The 23,221-nt window shown below is 39.9% G+C and overlaps 1 long non-coding RNA gene across 1 annotated transcript; it reads right to left on the reverse strand.

Moving 5' to 3' along the window:
- Nucleotides 1-9: 9 nt before the first annotated feature.
- On the reverse strand, nt 10-21,875 carry LOC132332602 (uncharacterized). The gene is made up of 3 exons (XR_009487948.1): nt 21,530-21,875; nt 7,166-7,315; nt 10-756 (listed from the first exon to the last, which is right to left on the reverse strand). It is a non-coding gene; the product is annotated as an uncharacterized LOC132332602 (long non-coding RNA).
- Nucleotides 21,876-23,221: the final 1,346 nt, after the last annotated feature.

Consider the following 23,221-nt stretch of genomic DNA (forward strand, 5'->3'; position numbering starts at 1 on the left):
ACAAGATAATTGGAATAGAAACTAAAATCTTTATTAAAAACATTCTGCCTCAAAAGGAAAAGAAGGAGTTGCCTTTGGGGTTACAAAGTAATAACTACAGTGCAGCAGTCACTACGCTGCCCTGTGTACTTGCAAGATCTACTGGCAATAGAGTTGCTTCAGGTAATAAAGAAATAGAAGTCCCAAAGGGTTCAGACCATTCAGTTCCCTTATTATACACCTTCACAGTGCTCCACAACCTGAAAACCCATTCTGCTTACAGGGGAAGTAAGATCCATTAAAACAATGGGAAAACAACAGCTGTAAAACTTAAAAGTTCAGCTGTGGAATAAATGCAGGTTGGTTTTAGCACTTTTTTTCCAGATTCCTCTATCAGATACTCTTGAGAAGACCAAATTATTTTAGTTAAGCAAACCATCAGAAAAAAAACCCCTCTGCTATGAGAAAAAGGGGATACACCAATCTCCAGTATCAACTCCTGATTTAAACACACATAACCCCACTCCCCTCTCCACCCCCAAATCAGTCACCTTCAATTGTACCAAAACCAGTCTTCACACTGGATTCCTGTGCCCCTTAATAGGTGTCATGTTACCAATGCATCAGACATTTCAGACTGCACGAGTCCTCAGGAGAATTCAGGAGGGAAGAAGGTGACACAGCAGTTCAAGGCTTTCTTGGCATTTTTGCTGTTGGCTTTGTTGCTTTCCTCCACATGAATTTTCAGTCTTATTCTCTTCAAATCAGTCTATGCAACTGATATAGAACAGATACAGAAAAAAATGCACAACCAGGTTAATAATAAATCAGTCTCTGAGAAATCCTCTTCATTACTTCCTAATCCATCACAGCTGAAAATGTAGCAAGAGATGCAGATCTGAACAGGCTTTTTTTGGCTCAGCCCTGGAGCAGGGGGTGTGATGGTATCACAACACTGATGGGGCATTTTCTGAGCAATGTTTTCTCATTGAGGTCCATCAGCAAGCAGTGTGATAGCAGCAGCTTTAGCATTACTGTCATAATACCATTCTGCTTTTGTAATTTAGGTCTCATATTTTTTGTTTTCACTCCTATTTAAAATACCTCCTTAAGCCTTATACATTAAGTTCATGTCATGAAAACAAATTCCTTAAGAAATGGTCATCAGTCAGAATCAGTGTTATTTTATGTTCACATACCTTCTGCAGTTTTCAAGAAAGTCTACTTGCTTGGCCAGTGGCATTTTTAAGACTGAAAATTATCCTTCTGTAAAAATTCTTCTCAGCTACATGGGTGTTACAATACTAATATTACTGGAAGTGGAAGACATATTTAATTTAAAAAAAATCAAAACAGTCAGAGCATTTACCTACAAGAGACTTTGTGTATAGTTGGTAAGAGGAAAAAATAAATGTACCAAAGAAAGTGGGAGTGGTGGGGCAATCTGATGCTTAAAACATAAATTTAAAAAATACTAGGATGCAATCAATTCCACTGAAGCCTATATATCTCATCCCAAAAATCAATCAAAAAAATGGCTTGATTGAATTTTTAGATAATTACTATCCACTCCTGCCAAATATATTCTGTTCAGCAGAAGCGTGACAGTCTTTTAAGCTAATGAACTAAGCCTTGCAGCATGGGAAGAGAAAATTAAATGAGCAAGGAAATCTTTGCTATGCTATAAACACAAAATGCAACAATGTTGGAAAACACAGCTGAGAGCCCAAAGGAAATGTGCAGGGTTATATCCACTGTCCATACCTACCTCTGCTCCTCCCACCCTCAGTTCATGGGGATGTGTGAATATGGGGAGAAGGGAAGAAGGAAACTCAGCTGGGGTCTTGGGTGAGAGAAGTTAAAGGATTTCCCCTAAGGGTTTGTTTTTGGGAGTGGAATAAGGAATGTGCACACTTTTCATTTAGCCATGCAGCACTCTGACTTTAGGAACTATCAATGGTATTTTCTCCACCTGAACATGCTTTTCCCTCTTGCACATTGGCAGGAGCTGGAACAAAAACAAATGCAGAAAAAGCAGATCTAAGGAATGTAAAAGTCTACACGTGGTGGGTCTTTCCTGAATCAGTCTCCTAAAAGGCTTGCAAGGGTTCCTTCTGTAACCTTCCATAACAGTGCATGTTTCTGACAATGGGAGGGGGACAGGAACTAAAAGCTTCCCCTCTTCACATAAATACATTCAGGGTAATTGCTACCTTTTTCAGATCAGGTCAAGAATTAAATTTCTCATTTCCTAAAATAACAGCCTTTTGAGACAAAAGAGATGTTCTTTGGAACAGAGGGTCCTGCTACCACCCAACAGTAAGGACTGAACTCACCTCAGCCTTGTCCTTTTGGGAAAGCTGCAGGAAGCTCAGAAAGCCCATAAAGAATGCCATAGTTGATGTTTTTAGGGAATCTGAGGCCAGACAGAAGGAGGGGAAGGGTGACATCATGCATAGGAGAAAAAAAAGTTAAGTAGGAATAATTTCTTACTTAACTCTCACCCTAGTGAAACAAAAGAAGGAGGCCTCTGTGCCTTGCCACATGAGGAAATCCACTCAGGTGCAAGGGCCTGTATGAGGAGAGGGCACCATGCTGGTTTGTATCTGCACCACAGACCTAAACCTTGCATCACTCCATTCTGGCAGGAAACACAATTTACTAAAGAACTTGCAAGTAAGTAACACCTCCAAAACCCACTTTCTACCCCATCACTGAAGAATAATGTATGGATGGCCCCCTGGGTTATGTTCCAAAAGCTAAAACATAATTCCTCTTTGAACAGAACTGGGATTATCTGTTCAAGTGTATATTTTTTGACATTGTTGCCCAAGCTGCCTACAAGCATCTCAAGTTCCTGCTTTGCTTGTTAAGGCTGCTGTATCAGTCAGTGGTCCCTGCAGCAGGGCTGCCAGCTGTGCCAGGAAAGCTGGAATTCCTGGTACTGCTCATGGAGAGGTCACCTGGCTGCATTCAGAGCCTCACAGGAGGTGACTGAGTTGTGGGTGAGCAAACCCATCAGATTTCTGGGTTCCAGTGACAGGCTAGGGGTGTTTGGTGAGGTGTGCTGCACAGCTGAACTTGCACTGCCTAAGATAAATTATGCTGCAACATTTCTAAAGGAAACATTAACCACGTGCTCAGAGAAGATTGTAGCACATTCTGCTAACCTGAGTGTTTGTGCATTCTCTCTATAATCGATGGTAAGTAATAAAAACAAACCAGAAAGAAAATGTTAACAAGATTCTCATGTACTTGGAAGGTGTTTAACATTGCTGGCTAGGACATAAATGTGTTGCAAGAAAAAAGAAAACTGCCTTTAAGAATGCAAAAAGGAACCCCTACAGTTTCATGCCATGTCTCCAGACTGAGCTAAGTAACTAAATCCAAAATGCTTTTCTTTGTGAACAAATATCCTTCCCCACAATGTTGTTTTCTCTGCAGTGCTAGGGAGGACCTCAGAGGTTTAAGTACAAGTGAAATGATCTAAGTGCTTGCTGTACTTTGGTCTTACTTTTGGGGATTTCCTCTTCTCCAAGGATGTAGAAGACACAAACGTAAAATGAGAAAAAAGAGATGCATAGAGAGCCAGGCAAAGGAACTCAAGAAAGGCTTTTTGTCACATGGCTGAGCATGGCTGCTGTAAACCCTGCAAGCACCACACACAGGGAAATCAATTTTCAAGCCTGCTTCCTGGCCATTTCAGAGCACATCTGCAAGATATGACAGTGAAAATATCAAATGACCAGTCCCACCTCACCCTCACCTGTGTGCACTCCCAGCACTGTTAGCAGCCAGATCTGCACTGGAGGCTTGGGCTGACAAACCCCCATGATGCTTCCTCTTGGCTGGGAGGCCACAAGATTTTGGGCAGGATCAGAGGATGCTTCATAAGCTCTTCCTGGACATGCAGACAGCAGAGGCTACTGCTCATCAGCCTCATCATTCTGGGCACATTCCTGTGCCTGACTTTACTCCAGCCAAAGCAGTAACATCAAAAATATTCCCCAAAGACTGTACACACCTCAGTGATGTGCTGCTGGAAATGGTAAATTATTGGATTCACAAGAATCCTTCCAAATGAGAAGTCTAGGTTGGCAGTCTGATTTTTTGATCTCTGCTGGAGAGAACCTGATGCATGGTTAGAAATTTTTCTTCTCCCAACCAACCAACCAACCAACAGGTCACTGCCCTCAAAGAACCCAGTAAAATATGTTGTATTTTGAGCTGCAATAAACGCTCTCTCTCCAAAGCATAGGTGTTTTACAGCAAAGATGCAAGAGACTTTTGCTCCAGAGCCCTGGCAGGTTCCTGTGCCTCTCCTTTATGAGCAGGAGGGCAACTGCTTAAGTACCATGTTTGGGGAGGCTACAGACCCCTCCTCCTGTGTATTTTCTGCTAACAATTTCTATGCCACATATAAACAAAAAGTATTGTAATATTTTAATAAATATATCTTAAAATGCAAATATATTGGGAAACCTTAGCCTTGAAAGTTTTTTTTTTGTTAGATGTATAAAAAACAATTTATAGTGAGATATGAGAATATGAAAACAAGTAATAGTATTTGGATTTCATTTATCTTTTAAATGTTTCCAAAATCCTCTTCTCATGCAGAAATTGTAATGTCCTTCTTGTCCTTTGAGGTACTGGCCAAGACAGAGAAAGCTCATCAACTCTTCTCAAATTAAGCTTTCTTCACAATGCAGGTTTCAGATTCAGTGCTGTCAGCCTCTGTTTCAGTTCCATGATTCACACAAGCTTTGGATCAAGCCTCAAGTGACAAAATGAATTTACTGCTTCTGGATATTTATTTTTTCACCTTAACGCTATCTGCCTCCCAGCACTGGAGTATTCATTACCTTAGATCAGGTTAATTGTGTGCTCATGAGAACTCATTTGTATCTTGAAGCCTTAATATTAAATATCCCATTGCCTCAACTGACTAAAAAAATTCTTTACCCAGTTACAATATCAAGTCTTGTATTGGACCTGACTCTGGTTTGCTTTAAATGCTTTTGTTTTAGAACATTTTACTTGTCATGCAAAAATAAAACAAAATGCACAGAATTTGCACATTTTGGGATATAAATAACAGAGGTTAAGAGACAGCTGGAGTGGATGTTCTGTGGTCATTGACACCTCCCCTCTCACACAGACTGCAGTGGAACTGCTCTAATGACACTGCAATTTGCATATAGAAAAGGAGAAACCTTCAAAGACAGCAGCAGTTCATTAATTTTAATGTAACCCACCCAAAAATGCATAAAGCAGAGGTAAATATTTGTCCATGGGGTGTCAGCAAGCTCTTCTAGTCCATCATGATACATTATTATTTCCTCTGTACCTAAATGACCTGTCAGACTGGAATGCTGTTCTGAACCAAGCTTCAGTTACAGAAATAACTGCTTAACAAATGTTTTGCAGTTCCTTGCAAAGCAAGGATTTGAGATGGAAGATGTTATGTAAGAGAGAAGATGGAGGACAAGGACAAATAAGGAACTGCTTACCTGTCCTTACAATGCACAGGCCATAGCCATTCATTCTTTCCAATCATTTTAAGATTTTTGCTGCCATTGCTTTTGAATAGAATCACCTATGCCTTAACTGACAGCCAAACCACCACTAAGTGATTGAAATCAATATCAAGAGACTAAAAAGCAGCATAAAAGACTCAAATTTGCATCATTCAAAAAACCAGAAAACACCTGTTCTGCATTCCTGTACACCTTTAAGCTGAATTTCTGGGCTTGCAAATTCCATACATATAATTTTTACATGCAAATATTTAAAGCTGATACCAAAACATTTGGCTTCCTACAAAGACAGGAGCAGACACAGCCAAAATGCCTTTGTGGGATGTGGCCCCCATTGTTTACATGACCAAAGTCATTCTGGCCTGAGCTGGCACAAACCTTTGTGCAGCCCACCCTCAAAGCTGTACCAGTATTATGCTGTGTTTCTGAGCAGATTGTTCCATGGCACTGCCAACTAGAGCCACTAGTTCCAACATTAATGCTCTATAATGACTTCTGGAAGATGGAATGACACCTCCATGAAGAAAAAATACCACTTTGGCATAATGTAAGCAGTATTTCCCTTTTCACTGCACTCATAAGCAAGTTACACTACTGTAACTTGCTGTTACACTACTCCCCTGTAGAAACTCTACAGGGGAGACTTGGTCTCTTTTCCAAACCCTGGTATGGGCTTCACCCCAAACCAGAGCTCCACCCCCAGCCCTCTCCTGAAAAGAGCTTTTGCAGAGGATTTTGTCATCAGTACAAAGGCCTCCACAGAAAACAGGCTCAGTGCAAGACAGGGAAGCAAAAAACCCCACAAAGGTGTCATTGCAGGACTGAGTCATCTTTCATTTGCTGTTCAAACCTGACATAGGTAATGTATAGGAAGTTATTTTTATTCTATTCACATAGAACTTTCATAGGTACAGAATCAGAGCTTCAAATTCTACTGGACTTGTAGACAAACAATTCCTGTGTTCATTCCACTGACAAGATGGGGAACATTTCATTTGCATCTCAGTCAGGGATCTGTTAAGGCAGTAAGAGTAATTTACTCAGAGCTTCCTACCAGATGAACTGGAATCAATTTTAGATTGCTGAAAAACAGATCTTGTACAGAAAGGTGACTCCAATACAATCTCACTGACAAATCACTTTCAATGTAAAATTTCAACAGAAAATACACTTCCTCTGAAATCTACAGTGGTTTTGATCAAAGAGTCAAGTGAAAACTGATACAAGCTTTGTTTTAGATCCTCTCTTAGAGGAGCCCTGGCAACAGAGATTCAGTTAGGGAAGCTCATGAATAAAGCCACACCTATACTAAAGTATTAGCTAGACCCAGACTTTCCTAGAACAACAGTTCTGTAATGCAGAAATCCACTACAGCCTGTTCATTGTAGTATTTCAAGACATCAAATTCTACTTATTTCTAGTAAAAAGCTTCTCCCATGAAGTTACAACAAATTCACAAGTTTTACTACAGCACTACTAAACTACTTTTATTAAAAATGCACCCTGGCACCAGGCCAGCAAGGGGGGCTATTTTTGGGCAGGATTTTCAATTGCATTCACTTGAACTGTGGGATGCTGCTCTCTGCTATACCAATGGTAAAGTTTCCATAAGTGTCTGAGTGAATAATGAACAATTCCCCAAGTGTTACCCATATTTTCCTTCCCCTGAGGCTGCCACTGCTTCCTCCTGTGACTGTAGTCAGTCCTCTCTGCTCCTTGCTCCATCCAGCTGCTCCAGAGGTTACAGCATTATGTGTTCAATGCTTTCAGCTCCAATTTTCCATTTGTTCAATAACAGTCTACGGGGGGATATGAAACAAAAAACTACTTTAGAATATTCATCATGCCTTTTAGATAATCATTCAGAAAATCTCCAATATCCAAGCCTGCACACTGGCAACTGGCCCATGAAGTTTTGTACTGACAAACTTCAATAACATTTTAGAAGAGAACTCGGCAGCTGTCTGGAATTAGCCCTCCAGTCTCCATGGATACAACAATTAGATCAGCACAAACAAAGCAGCTGAAATTTTCAAATGAATAGTATTTTACATCACCCTCTTGCACAAAAATCCTGGTGACAATAGACATGTTAAAAATACTGAAATTTTTTAGTTGAAAGCCCACCCACTGAGGCAACACTGTTAAAATAAAGGTTGTATAAGAGAAGAAAATAAATCCAATGTTTTACCTTCTCATTTTAGATGAGGAAGACTACATGGTGAAGGAAAGATTATTATTATTATTATTATTATTATTATTAATATTAATATTAATATTAATATTTACTAAAAAATTATTTCCAGTTGCATAGGTGTTTTTGCAATACCAACAAAATTTAGACAGAAGCTCACCTTCTTTTCCAGGGTGGGGAAATCAAACCAAACCAACAACACCAACAGAGAAGCTGTATGTGCTTTTAGGGAGAACTGCAACAGGAGCTTTGCAAATACATCCAACTTGTTTGTGCTGATCTCCAAATATGATACAGACACAAATTCTGAGCCAAGCCAAAAAAATTATTATTAAACTGACTGGAAATCCTTAATACACTGAAGCCAGTTATAGGAATATGCAATGTGACTGCAAGCAGGTAACCTGTAAAGATAGAAGGCTGAACAAAAATCTCAAAACAAGAATAATCTTGGGTAATCAAGACAGTTTGTCAGAAGCTTTGTTACCTTTGGTGTGTCCAAGGGGTCTCATTTTAGACATCCACTGTGGTTTCTGTATCACTGGGTAACAAATCTAATGCCTTCTGTTTCCAGTGGGAAGCCAGCTAAAGAGCTCAACCTTCTTGAAGATGCAGGAAAACATGACTAAATGCAAGGAAGGAAAGTTTGGATTCCCTTCTCATCAGGCACTGTTTTTACAGACATAAATAAATACACAAAGTTTGCCAGGAGAGATTTCTCTGTTGATTTCTTCTATAATTTATTTTGAACCACAAACAACTTCCTCTTACAGATTTGATATTAATTATTAAATCCTCTGAGAAGAGCTGTTGTGCTGAGATCCTTTATGAGTGTTATTAATTCTTCCATGATTTAAAAGCATTAATAACTCAGAAACTCAAAGCCTATATCCATTAACCAGCCAAAACCAAGGTTGTAATGATCTCTTTAAATTGAAAGTGCAATATATTGTGGGTATTAATTACATTTTTTTTTGTTATTACATCAAATAGTGGTTTCAGATTTCTCAGAGTTTTCCCAATTGAAGGACTAGCAACACTTAAACTAAACTCCCTTTCAGAGTGTTCTACCCTCAGACACGTTGTACAAATTCCACAAAGCACTCTCTGGATTCTTTGATGGGCAAACAGGCAGCGTTTACACCAGAGAGCACACAGTCAACTGACTGTGCCACAACTGGGTTTCAGTGACTCTCACAGCATGCAAATTTAAAGACTGAATGTCTCATACTAAATAAGGAGACACATTAGATTTAGAAGTTATGCTAGACTCAGATATCAGAGAGAAGGAACTGAATGTTGATGCAAACCAAGCCCTTCCAATTGTTAGTGTGGGACACCAGAGAGAGCAGGGACAGGGCTGGCACCCTCCCCTCCTGTCCCCAGCCTCCAGCCCTGCACCTGCACCAGTCCAGAGCACACAGCCCAGCCTGGAGAGAGCAGGAATGGGGAGCAGCTGGAATCATCCTACACCTGCTTCACTTTTCCTCTGGGGTCTTAGAACTAAGAAGGCAGCTGCACTCAACAGCTCCAGTTCAGAAGATTTGTGCCTCCTCTTCTCAGAGCTCAAGGTACAATTGGTTACTCTTGCCATTTACATTGCAAACCTGGTGCTTGTTCCCACCACCCCATTCCATGAAGATTTCCACCCAAAACTCTGCTGTCTGACTGCACCAAAATTTTCTACTAGGAATGGACAGCAGTCTATCCCAAATCCAAAGGAAGTTGAACAAAACCAAAACAATCTCCCTGCTCTACATTTCAAAGGGAACTACAAAAATAGAACAACTGATACAACATAATGATTAGGATAGAAGAAGGGAAATGTGAAATCCTAATCCTGGAATGACAAAACAGTTCAAACATGATTTGTTTTTTAGAGAAAAAGGACTGTTCAGGTTCCCCTCTAAAATAGCTTTCCCTATATTCACTATAAATGAGAGTCAGCAAGGACCAGCAGAAGGAAAACAGGGATGGAAGATTATGGGAAAATGGAAAAAAAAGACAAAATCCACCAGAGAATGGCACAGCTTCACTGGCACTGCTGTATTTTCTTTTCCTGTCTCTATAGCTTAACCAGGCAAGTTTACATCTCTCCTTTCCTTTTTATAAAGGAAGAGAGAGCTAGGCCACTGGAAAAGGACCAATCCATATAATGTGCACAAAACTTAGTCTAAGAACAGATTAAAGAAAGCCTTGAAAATTAAGTAAAGACTAGTGGATGTTTTTTAGTGTCTCACTCCATCACCAGAGGGCAGGGGATATAAATACACATTCATCAGAAGTCTACATGACAAGGTTTAAAAAAACCTAAGACATTAATGTGGAGACTGTCAACAATTCAAGACAGGAACTATTTAAATGAAATGATTTAAAGACTGAAATAGCATCAGCTCATCTGGGGAAGCAGAATTTATTTCTGTTAGATAGCTTTCCCTGTATAATCCTGCCACACACTATGTTCTAGCTTGCTGTCACTATAAAGCTTGCTATTACAGATTTCTGGGGATACCTGGAAGCACATAAGGACAATTTGTCTCTCATGGAATGCCATATCAGTAAACATCCAGGCTACATCAGTTAGATAAATGGAGGATTCAAAGCTTAACTCATGAAAATTTTGATTGTTTATTACTTCTTCCAGTGAGCTTTTTAATGTAGTGTAACATAAAATGTTATGGGAATAAGAGGAAAGCTGGGCATCAACAGCACTTCTGCCAGGCAATGTAACCCAGAAGTGAAGAGGGTTCCCACTACTTCCAAAAAATTAGTTTGATGGCATGTATTGCATCTGTTCATTTTTCCAGTGCCTCAACAGGCAAGAATTGTTTTCAAATCCTACAAGCCATATAAGTTGTTTTATGGTTTCCATACAAAGTACAAACGGTTTTGACAGTAAAAATTGTAAGTTGTAAGTGAAAAGAAGCCAGGTTTAACCTGCATTATTAAATCATTTATGTCAGTCAAAAGAAGACCCAACATGTATTTCAGATTCATTGCTGATCCATTGCACCCCATTCTCACAGATATTTGCAAAACACAGCAAAAGAAAAGCCTTTCACATTAAACAAGAAAATTTAATAATCTACATCTTGACCTGGACACTTCACATCCTCCCCCAATTCCCAGGATTCATTTAAACATGAGAGCAGGTCAGGGTCTGATTTCCACAAACTGTGTCTCAGCCCCTGCAGAAAGAGGAAAATGTTAATGCTGAGGAGTTTGGCGTTCAAAGCATGAATTGCAAAAGCACACCCACCAAAGGCTTCAGCCATGCCCCTGTGCTGTGCTCCACATGTCTGTGTATCCATACACAGCTGTGCACAAATTTATGAGAGCCCAGGGTAAACAGCCTCTGCCTTTAGCCCTGTCCAAGGAACAGCCTCTGCTGCAGGATGTGGTTCTGCTTTCTGGTCTGCAGCACCAATGTGCCTAAAGGCAAACTGCACAATCTGAATTTTGTGGGGGGTAAGTACTATACCCAGCTTTCTGACTAACTCTGTAAAGCTGGGCTCAATCCAGCTCCCTGCTCTGAGACTCTGTTCAAGCCTCTGGAAACTGCGGAAAACAGCTTCTGTTTCCCCAGGGCGGAACACTCAGGAAGTGCTACAAAGTAATTAAAGAATCTTCCATCGAGAACCAACCAGAAAGCTGCAGTAATTTCTCCTTCCCTCACAGTGAGTCAGCAGAAGCCAGACCTCTTTCCCAAACACAACCAGCCTCTCCAGGATGGATTTCCCCCTTTATTTCCCAAGCTGAGGCAATCACAGCTTTCCTGCTTCAGCAAAATATACTCTGCAGAACAACAAATCTCTCCTCGGCCTCAGATGTGGCACATTCTGTATCTAAAAATACCTCAGCTACCCTTGGAGGTTTCCATTTGCCCTTATACAGGATAATTAACTCACCGATTTTGTAATTCCCTGATAATGGGAACAATTTTAGGGTAATTAGTAAGGCATTAAGGTTCTCTCTTTTTTTTTTTTTTTTTTTTTTTAATTCATTGGTTTTTTACAATATCCGAGGTGAACTTTTAGCCCCACTCTACGACTTTGGTGACTAATGTTTTATGAAGATCACATTAAATATTCTTGTGCACAAGAAAAAATGGGGTGCAATTATCCTGAAAAGATTATCCTGATCCAAGATACTTAAGGAATTTGAGTCCATTTAGTATCAAGCCTGCCTTTAGTCAGATCTTCTCCTAATGTCAAAATGTTGCTCTGAGATCTACATTAAAACAGAACCATTTGCAGAGACAGACACTTCCAAAAGCTTTATTGTACCCTGTTCCCAAAGCACAGACTCTGGAATCTTGCTGGCAAGCCCTCAAGACTTCACAAGGAAAAATTTGACATTGATACAAAAATCATATGACAACCTTAATGGCCTTCTGCCCTTTAGCAACAAGGATAAACCCTCAAGTCCACTATGTCCTGGAACATAAAACCCATTAAAGCTGGAAAATGAATTTCTCAGACTAAGTCAACAGTATATAATATTCAACAAAAGTGCACTAATCTGGGGTCATGTCCATCTCAGTTATTCTCTTCCATTACATTACAGTAATTTCTCTTGAATTGGGATGCTAAGGCCCTTAATGCATTAATGCAGGTTTTTGGGCAAGCATTAGATTTGTGTTCTATGGAGTTTTGCAAGAAAAGATTTACATTAACTTCTTTTTATTCTTCTTCTCAAATTTGACTTGTAACAATCCTATAATACAATTATTTTAATGTAAAAAAAATCGTTAATTTTATGCATATTTTCAAAGAGTTCCACTGAGAGTCAATGTTGTAGTGTTACTAAGAAAATATAATTTGTTATGTTCGTAGCTTTCAGTGGAAACACAGTCAGGTATCCAATAAATACATCTAGAAAAATCTGCTAGGAGTACCTAGGCCAGCATATTTCACAAGCAAACTAAAAAGAATTTTGGTGGGGGGGATGGAAATGGAACATTTAATAGCTTTAGTAGATGAAAGGTATCTGGTGACAAAGAGATAAAGAGTATAAATGAATTTTTTTTTTTTTCATACAGAGCCAAAAGAGGCTCTAGCAATGTGTAGCTTTCACCACCATCAGTTAACAAAGTAAATATTAAGTAGCTTGGATGAGCTCTTTGGTTGCTTATGGATTGATCCATTCTTCTGTGTGGGCTGGTAAGTTATTGAAAACTAAGAGATCTGAAACCAGAGAATGGAAACACATCAGGGTTTGGGGTCATTAGAGAACAAGTAATAACTGAGAATTAAATAGGTATTACCACGAAATATAAAGGTATAGAAGTATTTTTCACTAGTAACTGGGCATAACAAGGAGTGAAAAACTTGCATATTGTGAGGAAATATAGAAGGAAACAAAATTCAGAGACAAACTTCCAAAAACAAGGGCTATAATTCACTCAGGGAAATTATTTTAACTTCGAATTTAAAAAAAAAAAAAAAAAAAAAAAAAACAAACCAAACCCAGAAACCTCCTTCCACTATTAAATTTTTGTTTTCTTTGTGTTATTTCTTATATACAGTAAATGAAATCAGGCGCAGACTGGAAACTAGAGAACTAGAGTAGGAGGTTAATTGTCCAAAGCAGAAAAAAAGGGGGGAGAAGGGACACACATCACACAATATCAATAAGAAAGAGCACAAGTGATGCAGTGCATGCAGAGGCACATCCTGTACCTTTGTTATGTTTCAAAACTGCTATTCCCATTGACACAGACACCTTTAATGGTTTGGTAGTGTGGCAGGAAAGTCCTGGAGAGTGACACAGATAATATCTGTGTTAAAAATATAAAAGGACAGTATCGATTCCAACCAAATGAATATGGGGGTTTGATCCCTGAAACTCCAAATATTGTCAAAAACTTGTTCAGCATGCAGTAGAAGAACAGCTGGAAGCTGCAGTTTGAGCATTACCACATGGATTAAAGCAAACTGCAGCACACATAACCAACACTGCAGCTGGGAACTGTCTCAGCTCCCAAAGTGCCCATCTGTGAGGAAGGGACTGAAAATGGCCCAAAGTGTAGCACCTGCTATGCTGTACATGAAATCACAGCTGCCAGGCTGGATTTTTAAGCACAGCACTTTTTCAGCAGCAATCCACTTCAGTGGTGTGCAGTTTGCAGCAGTCACCACTACCTGCTCTGCAGGCAGACATGCAGGGCTCACCCTGAGCTGATGTCTGTGCTGAAGGTGTTGTGCTATTGGCACAATGGGCAGCAGAAGTGCCCAGTGCCAGTGCTTAACACTCAGGGAAGGGGAACAGGCAGGGAAAGAGCTGCCATGACTGCCCTGCACAAGCATGGGCCTGTGCTGCCTATCTGCCATATGACCAAATCTGCAAGCCAACACAGACTCAGAATATTTCTCCTTGCAATTGCACTCCTGCCTTCCTTCTGAGACTAACTAGGGCATCACTGGGGCTGCTTCATGCCCCAAACTGCTCTGTCTCTTCACTAAGTCTAGAATTAACCCTGAAAGGAGATTGGTGTCGTTCCTCCAGGAAAGAATTCCACATAAAGGAGAATCAGAGGGATCAATTAAAAGTTCAAAGAGACAGAGGCAAGAAAAAGCAGGTGCCTTGGAATGACAGGTTTATACCCTCCCTCCTAGGGCAAACTCCTGAAAATGCCCTCCCAAAGCACAGGACAAACTGCACAATGCTGCCTGTGGAATATACTGGGGCAGGTCAGCCACAGGAAAGGACCCAGCACCGGTTAGGAAACCAGCTGCACCAAATGAGAATTTCCCAGTCTGACAAGGAATCTACAGGAGTGATTCTGTAAAAAAAAAGAAATTAATTGTCTCAATAGATTTAGAATTGAGAACACAAAGAATAATACAATAAGATTTAAAAGGTTTATGTTAAATGTAAACATCAACAATTCAAAAATCTGTATTGGACAAAAAATAGGAAATTGGTATTTGACATGCTGTAGGTTTTGAACCTATGCAGAAACAAAAAAGAAATGAGATATTAAAAGACAAAGAGCAAATTAGCCATTAAGTTGTTTCTATGGCTGCAGTTACTAGTGCAAAACTACCTCAGAAAGAATATTCAACAAGAAAATAAAAGCAGGCCAGGAGAATAATCTAAGCACAAAATATTTGGTTTTTAATTCCAAACTAGGAAGAGTTAAATATGTTTATTGAAAGGACTGCTTTAAAGACACAAACAAGAGGCAAAACAAAACTCTCTTGTTAGCACCACTGGAGCAGAATTATTTGCATTGAGCAGTACTTGGTGTACAGAGCAGAGAACCAGTTCCAAGACATCAGCAGAGTTATTTCTGCTTAAGAGCTCTCTCCATGTCAAGAAGTACCAAAATGCTTCATGAGAATTTGCATTCATTCTATTCCAGGTTTGAGAAAACTAGATTTTATTTCCCATCCACAGCACACTGTCAGTTTTTATCACTCATATCCTGTTATGTAACAGAGAGGGGATGACACAATCCATCCTGACTTAACAGAACCTGAGCTGTCCTCTGTAAAATCTGAAAAAGCACTTCTCTAATGCTGCAGTGACATGAAACATATTTTATTTTTAACATCAGCTTATTTTTTAATACCTGAGGAAAAACCACTACCAAATAAAACACTTCATTGACACGTGCATTCTCTAAACAGTGCAACTGCATTACCATCATGGCCATTCTCCTGCACAGGGGGAAATAAATTCCACACCAGTTCAGCTGACATTTTGGTTCTGTGTAGTAGTTCATGCATAATCCAGGGCCAAGGATCTATGAATACACATCAACAACATCATCAATCACACATGGAAAGCTCAGACAGAAACAGATTTCCACCCCTTTTACTCTATTGTGACCAAGTACTTAGATCCTATCAGCATCATACTGAACAGAATTTTTAAGTTTCCTAAAGTGAAACAAATCAATATTTGCTCCCAAGGCTTGTGTATCTGCATTATTATAGTTAATGTAGACAGTCATAAAACTCATATATATATATATATGTGTGTGTGTGTGTGTGTGTGTGTGTGTGTGTGAAACTAAAACCTTAATATACAAAGAGTGCATGCAGCATTTTCACACCCATTTCAGCCTGTACAGATTGCCAGAGTGCCCTTAATCTGTCACCCTTGGTGATGGTGAAGTTAATGATGTCAGTCAATTGACATCAACCAGTGTTGCTGCTAAAGACACAGTACTGCATGACCCTATTATAAGGAAAAAAGGCAAGAAGAAGATTCCACAAGACACTTCTTCATGGGCTCATTATATTTCCCTAAGATTCTCATGAGGACATTTAATGAGCCAAACTGGCTCCTAATTACAGCTACTAAAGTCAATCCATGTGAGAGGTGGTTCTGCTCTCCCTGGTAGCAAACCACTGCATTAGTTCAGACATTTTTTGACACTACACCCAAAAGCAGGAGGCTCCAGTAGAGGATTCAGCAAGGAGCATAACAGCTTCTGAGCCTCAAAATGGCTCTGTTCTCTGCTCTTCTGCTCCTCATTTCTGTCGGGGGTTAGGTCACAGCAGTCCCCACTCTCCACACAATTTAATGCAGCAGTCCAGCAAAAAAATCTCTAACTATTGACTCTACTGACACTCTCCCCCAGGTGAGGCCAAGGGAGCAGAGGAGCCCAGTGCCCCCTGCCCCTCTTGTAACAAGGGCCCATCCTGATGCTGATGTGGAAGTGCCACCTTGGCCGTCCCCTCAGGCTGCTGCCTGATTTAATCCTCTGCCTCGCTCACACACATCTCTGCCAGCACAGCTGATAAAACATAGCAGAGAAGGGAAAAGAAAGATGTTTCTGTGTGGCAACACAGTCCTATAAACCACTGCTTTAAAAGTAGACTGGTATGAAAATCAATCACTCGAGATAATCCTAAAGAAAAATTAAGAGAGGAACAGAAAAGAGATAAAACCAGCACTAAATGGAAAAAATGTGGTAGAAAATAAATTATGTACAGACACTTGGATACCACAAAATTTTAAAAAAAGGAGAAACTGAAGCAGAAAGTAACATTTCAAACCTAAAGTTATTTGCAGACATGCTGTTTTTTAGAAATAGCAAGTGAGCATCTTTCTCAGCAATTCTCAGATTTTACGATGTAAATCCATTTTATTTAAAACTATGTTGGACATTGTGAATGTATCAATGTATGTGCATATTGTAGGACTCACAGAGAGAAGCAAAATGAAAAGAAAAACTACTTTTAACTTCACACACATGAAAAAGGCTCAATGGCCCCTGTTACTTTACAATGCAGCTCACTGAGAGGTCTTGGTGTGTTCCATTTCAAAGCAGTCAGACCAGACAACAGCTTTTCATGTTTAGTTTCTGCCATGTTTTTCCTACTGATGACATGAACCATAAATCCTTGTCTAGCTTCTATCTCAAGACATCAAAAAGTAATCTTTGATCTTATTCCCATGAGTCCCTATTGCTTCTGAAATATTTGATGTTAACATATTTGTTTATACAGCAATGTTCTCCAAAAATCCCCTTGAACACACAAAAACATGAAACAAGTTGAGTGTTTTGGTAGAGTATTTTACTAGAGGACTTGAACAAACAGTTAAACTCAGATCTGCTTATCATGGATGTTACAATACTTGGTTGGCAAAGATGTTTTGATATCAACATCTAAAGTCCAGGGATCTTTTGTCAGATCACTGTTTCCATAACCAGGAAAATGCTGCTGGCATCGTTTGGATGTGCAGCTGTTTCTGGCAAGCTGCTTCCAGATGTGGCCACAAGTCATTTACTACCCATGACCTGAAAGCAAAATTTTTAAGTTTACCTTGCTCTAATTTTACTTTAAGTTTCATCACAAAACTTCAGTAAACTGCATGAAGCAACCAAACAGAACTGCTTGTGTGGCAATAGCAATACAAAGGAGGAAACCCCCAAACCAACAAGACCAACCCTCAAATGCAAATCAGCTCTAAACCAGCAAAGAATTGCTGGGATGACAGAGTACTATAAACTCTGAAAGTTAACTAGGAATTGATTGCCAGTAGTTCATACAGTGACATTTCTGCTATAACAATTCCCAAAAAATGTAACACTTCATGGATTGTGCATGAGAAGAAGAGATCAAAAGCACACTGGGTAGATTTTGAAAGCTTTATCTAGAATATAATGGGGCCAAAAATCTTTGGCAAAAGGACAGGGAAGAGCTATCAGTGAGACTGGCACATAGTTTTCATTAAATACAGGCAGCTCATTATTAGCCATTAGGTTGTCATAATTCTGATATTACATGGCCAGCGGAAACACAAGTTTGGAAATTGCTTCTTATGCAGTTCTCTGGCTAACAACTGTTCCAACTGTGACTGGGCAGAAGCATTATTTTTATTTCTGGAGTAGAAAAACTTTAGGTTACATCAACATCAGAAGGGCAACTCCAGCCTGGAGGCATTACAACTAAAGGTAAGAGGATATAGAGTCTGAACAAACACAGATCACTTGGATTCCAGTGGAGCACAGACAAAACAGTGAGTGACAGCATGCAAAGAAACAGAGCTTAGAAATGCAGAACTCAACTAAAATCACTGCAGTCATTTCAGGCAGATGCATTTTGCCATAAATTTAGACCCAGGAAATTGAAAGGGAAGAGGAAGTTATTCTGCTAGAAAATCCTTCAACTATTTGACTTCCCAACAGCAAAGATGCTGTAAAACTGTGTACTGACATTTACAGCTTGCACAAGATTAATTAAAGCATCAGGAAATAAAACTCCATAATTAGTCCTGGAAAAGCCGCAGGTGCCAAACTGCTATTTACAGACTGAGGGGATGTAATATTTTAAAATTAAAAATTGTTATGCATCAACTACAAGGAGACAGAAGGAGAAATGCACAGCTAGCTCAAAGAAAATAACACTCAAGCATCAGCAAAAAGAGAACTAAAACTTTGATTATGATAGTTTTGTTAACCTTTTCCTGGTATTTTGATAAAGAGAACCCACCAGTTCTAGAGGGCTAAAAGCTTTTCTGAAGTTGTGACCACCTCCCTCCCACCTTATTTTCTTAATTTTGTCTGCAAACATTACTCCTAGCCGTTTCTTAAATATCTGTGCAGTGTTTTAGAATAATATCTCCACCTCTACCAGTCAGAGGGATGGAAGAAATGTCACCTATAGAAACAGCTGTAGCGGGTTTATTTTATTTCTTTCCCCTCTCTGCACTTGGTGCAATCTTACATAAGCCAAACATTTCCTTAGGAATTAAATATTTGGTGCTTTTGTGGCTCTTAGGGTTTGACTTTTTTGTTTGTTTTCATTTAGTTGGTTGGGTTTTGTTTGTTTGTTTTAATTTTGAAACTAGGACTTCCTTAGAGCAATCTGAGTCACCAAACTTAAAAATTCATCTGATAGTGGAGGTCTGATCTTTTTGCCCTCTACACAAATTTAATATAAGATGCCTTATTCTTTGAATAAGAATGCTTTTGGGTTTTGTGCACCAACCACTCCTGCTGGCACAACCTCAGTGTGCTTTTCAACACTCACTGATCTTGTATGTTGGATTTAGGCAGAAAAATGGCTACTTTAGGGATACTTATCAGGCTTAGCAGTGAGATAAGCAGCAAAGGGTCCTTAATGCCAAGCACAGCTCTACACATGCACAGAAGCAGAGCTTTGAGTTGTACGTCCAACTTCATACCTGCTTCAGCTTCAGTCCTTTCATTCTGTTAAAGTTCATTTTCTAGCTGCACCTTTTCTTTGTGTCTCAAAGTTGGCTATAAAAACCTGCTCATCACAGAAGTACAGGTAAGAACAATGGAATTAGGAGAAATGAGAGAAGCATTCTGTCTTTGAGAAAGAATAATATGGAATGAGTGCTGTGGATGGATTTGAAAGAAAATTACAGTAATTAAAAAAAATTGTATTTACTTGCTGTGTTCTGCATAATGGTTCTGCAGCTATTACTGCCTTGTCTGGAGCTTCATTTTCTTGTTTTCTATCTGTGTTACTCATTATTTGTGCTATCTATTTACACAACCTATAATGTCAGCCACTCTAATACAGATAAACATCTTGCATAACAAGATGTGAAAGAAGGGTAGGGGAATGTAATATCCCCATGAAGGAAAATTCTTCAAGGAGTCAGCAAGGACAGCAGTCATTTATTTAGGACAAAGTCCACATTCTGGACAAAAGGTTACTACTTTCTTTTCAGGTCATATTTAATTTCCATGACTAATTCCTAAAGCCAGTTACTCCACTGACATTGCTTAAGATTAAAAGCAAACTGTTTGCAAGGCAGCAAAAGCCCTGACACTTCAATTAGCTCCCAGGTGGGCTCACAGCACAAGTACTCTGCACTGGCACACTCACCTCATTCCTTGCTTGTGTGTTCTAGAGAATGCTCATTTTTTCTTTACAAATTTCAGTTCCAACAGCTGTATTACTCATTTGTACATCTGACTACCAAATATGAAACCTGACAGTTAGGAAAGCCTGAACATTTCACCCAGTCTCTTCAAAACACCTTTTCAGAGCTTCATACAAATGAGTTCTTCCAGGCTATTTGGTGAGCTCTATCAACTAATACTACAATACTAAATACTGTTAGAATACTCAAATAAGTTATTTTTTCTTTAACTATTCACATACTCTTGATGTTAGAATTGTGTGAACTTTATAGACTAAAATAACCTCTACAACTCTGAATTACTAATTATTTAAATGGAATTGTCTGGAATGAGTTGGTTTCATTATTTTGAGACTTGGATCACAGTCTTTGAGTAGTAGGTCTTGAATTCCAAACTTTTCAAAGTGAAGAGTTCTGCTGCTGTAATCTAAAGCACAGCAGGTATACCTTTTATCCAAATGACTTGAATCACCACGGGAAAATTTAATGAGGGTTTGTCACATGAATTAGATATTTTAAGTTTAGCAAATCCAGAACATTCTTGCCTCAATTTTGCAGCTTTGAGAGCCAGTAGCATTCTCCACTACTACCACAGCTCACCTAAGCAAAAACCAGATTCACAACCCACTCTTTTGAACTCATTCAGTTCTTGTCTGGCCAAAAGCAGCAATCTAATAATTATCAGAGGAAAAAAAAATATGCCTTTTTATAATACAAGATTCTGAAAAAAACCCAACAAAACCAAACAAAACCCTAAAGATCCCCAAAACCCAAGAGTACAGAAGATAAGGAGTCTTCTCTTGCTGAGGAATAGCAATTTGGCAATAATCAATCAAATTGCAAGGACAAAGTAAGCACCTGCTAATGGAAGGGAGAGAAGACAGGGTTTTTTGGCCTGAAAGTATGCTGGACAAAGAAATAAATTACTAATACTAAAGAATGAAAATTTATTTACTTTGAAGAATGTTTTTTCTCAAGGTTTGTATCTTTCCAGCAATTAATTAAGATACCTGTTTATTTCCATAGCCCCCATTTATTTCTGCTAAATCATCAAGAGTGGTTGAAGAAACATCCATTCTATTCTTACATAGTGTCTACATTTATGATTTTGTCATGGCAGAAATCTTACACAACATATAAAACTGGGGAAAAGCCAAGATATTTAACTATTGAGGAGATTTCTGTTGCTAGAACCACTAACCAAACTAAATGGGGCAGTAGTTACTGAAGCACAAAAAAAAACCCAACCAGCCCCATGTATCTTTATTGCCTTCTACTAGCTGCAGGAATTTTCATTCTACTGCACCTAAAATGTTGCTACCAACATATAGAGAGCTTTCTATACATCACCTTATGCAACCTATCTACTGAGATTTACATATTTATATGTCTAAAAACCAACCAGCTTGCCAGGACAGTAAAACCAAGTATATACAAAGCAAGAAAAAGGCAAGGACTGTACCTAGGACGTCTCCTCCGTGCTGCTCTTTCCAGAGTCATTGGAAAAGCTCCAGCTGGAGGAAGAGGAGGAACAGAAGGTCCTGTGGGATGGAGGAGAGGGAGCTGCCCAAAGTCACCTCGTCAAACACTGAGCTGGTACCACCCGGGAGAGGCAAAGCTCCCCAGAGCGCCTCAGGGCTGGTTTCTCAAGAGATTAAATGGTAAAATGGGACCCTGAGAAGAAGGGGCCGCTAACGGGAGCTGGTTTGAGGCTCCCCCAGCACCCTGCAGGGGCCTGCCCAGCACGGGAAGGTGCGAGAGGCCGCTGTGCTCCTTGTGGGGGAGCCCGAGGGAAGTACCGGGAAGCAGGAATGTCCTCCGGGGCTCCCAGCAGCTCTCTGGGAAAGGCCCTGTGAGGGCAGGGCAGAGCCGGGCAGAGCCGAGCCGTCCCTGCGGTGCCCGGGTCGGGCTCTCCGCTGAGGGGCGGGCGGGGCGGGCCCGCCCTCCGCTCCGCACCGCTGAGGGCAGGGATGGCTCCTGGGGGAGCGGGGGAAGCTCCTGCTCCCCGAGGCTGCCCCTCCGTGTGGGCTGCCATGTCTTCACGCTTTTCTCTGGGGCTGTGCTCCCTTCTTAGGCGGTGCTTTGGGAAAAGCCCGAGAGAACCTCCTCACCAGAGTCCCAGGTGAGGGAGCAGAGCTGGCCTGCCATGGGGGTGGCCTTGCTTCAGCCTCTCCCTACACATTCCTGGCCTAGAAGAGAGTGAGGAGTCACTGAAGGGGTGAGGAGGAATTCCCGTTTTCCCCAGTCAGCTGAGGAAGCACCGTGAGCAGAGGGAAGCCATAGGATGGAGGTGGGTGCCAAGCAGGGGAGGAAGGGGCTGCCCAGCAGTGATGGAGTCCCTGCTCAGGGAGGAGGGACAAAGCACCACAGGGCTGTACGGCTCCTCAGGACCTTTCTCAGGAGCATAGGAACTGGCAAAACTACAAATTTAAAAATACTAAATACCTCTGTATGTTTTATGTAGAGAAAAACAAGTAGAACCAAATGTAAGAGTGCTGATGCTTTAAGACAGATGCTGTAAAATGCTGCAATTCCCCAAAAAAGTTAATGTTTGTGCCTTCCACTTTGTACACTCCAGGAAAGAAAAGCACTTAACATATTTCATTTAAAGGATACAAACATATAACTAAGAGTATTTGAGTTATTTAACTTAAATATCAGTTTCAGTGATATTCATCAGCATAACTTTTTTCAAAATTGACTATGACACCTTCAAAGTGCATTATCAGACTGTAATTGCCAAAGCTTTTTGTGAATGCTTGCAACAGGTTTTACTGAACCAAAGATGTTTGTACAGTTCTTTAATATCAGCTGCCCTGTGTAAAACATTCATGGTTGCAACAGATATAATAATGTGGAGATTACAAAAGTGCAAAGGAGTAGAACTGAGCAAACTGGAAACAATTAGAAAAAAATTACATGAGAATATTTGGGTCTGTATTCAAACCATAGTAAGGGTGACTGGTATGTAATTTTGGATCAAGAATGGGCTAGCTTGGTCTCTTTAATAGTCTTAATGATCTATAAAAGTCTATAATTTCAACCATTTAAATTAACTTGAGTGTGTTATCATTTGACAGCAGAGAAATTAGGCTAATAGGATTATTGTTATATTAAAAATAGTGCTAATTTGAGGCTTTAAGAATACAGATGT

The sequence above is a fragment of the Haemorhous mexicanus genome, chromosome 12, assembly GCF_027477595.1.
Source record: "Haemorhous mexicanus isolate bHaeMex1 chromosome 12, bHaeMex1.pri, whole genome shotgun sequence".
NCBI classification, from domain to species: Eukaryota; Metazoa; Chordata; class Aves; order Passeriformes; family Fringillidae; genus Haemorhous; species Haemorhous mexicanus.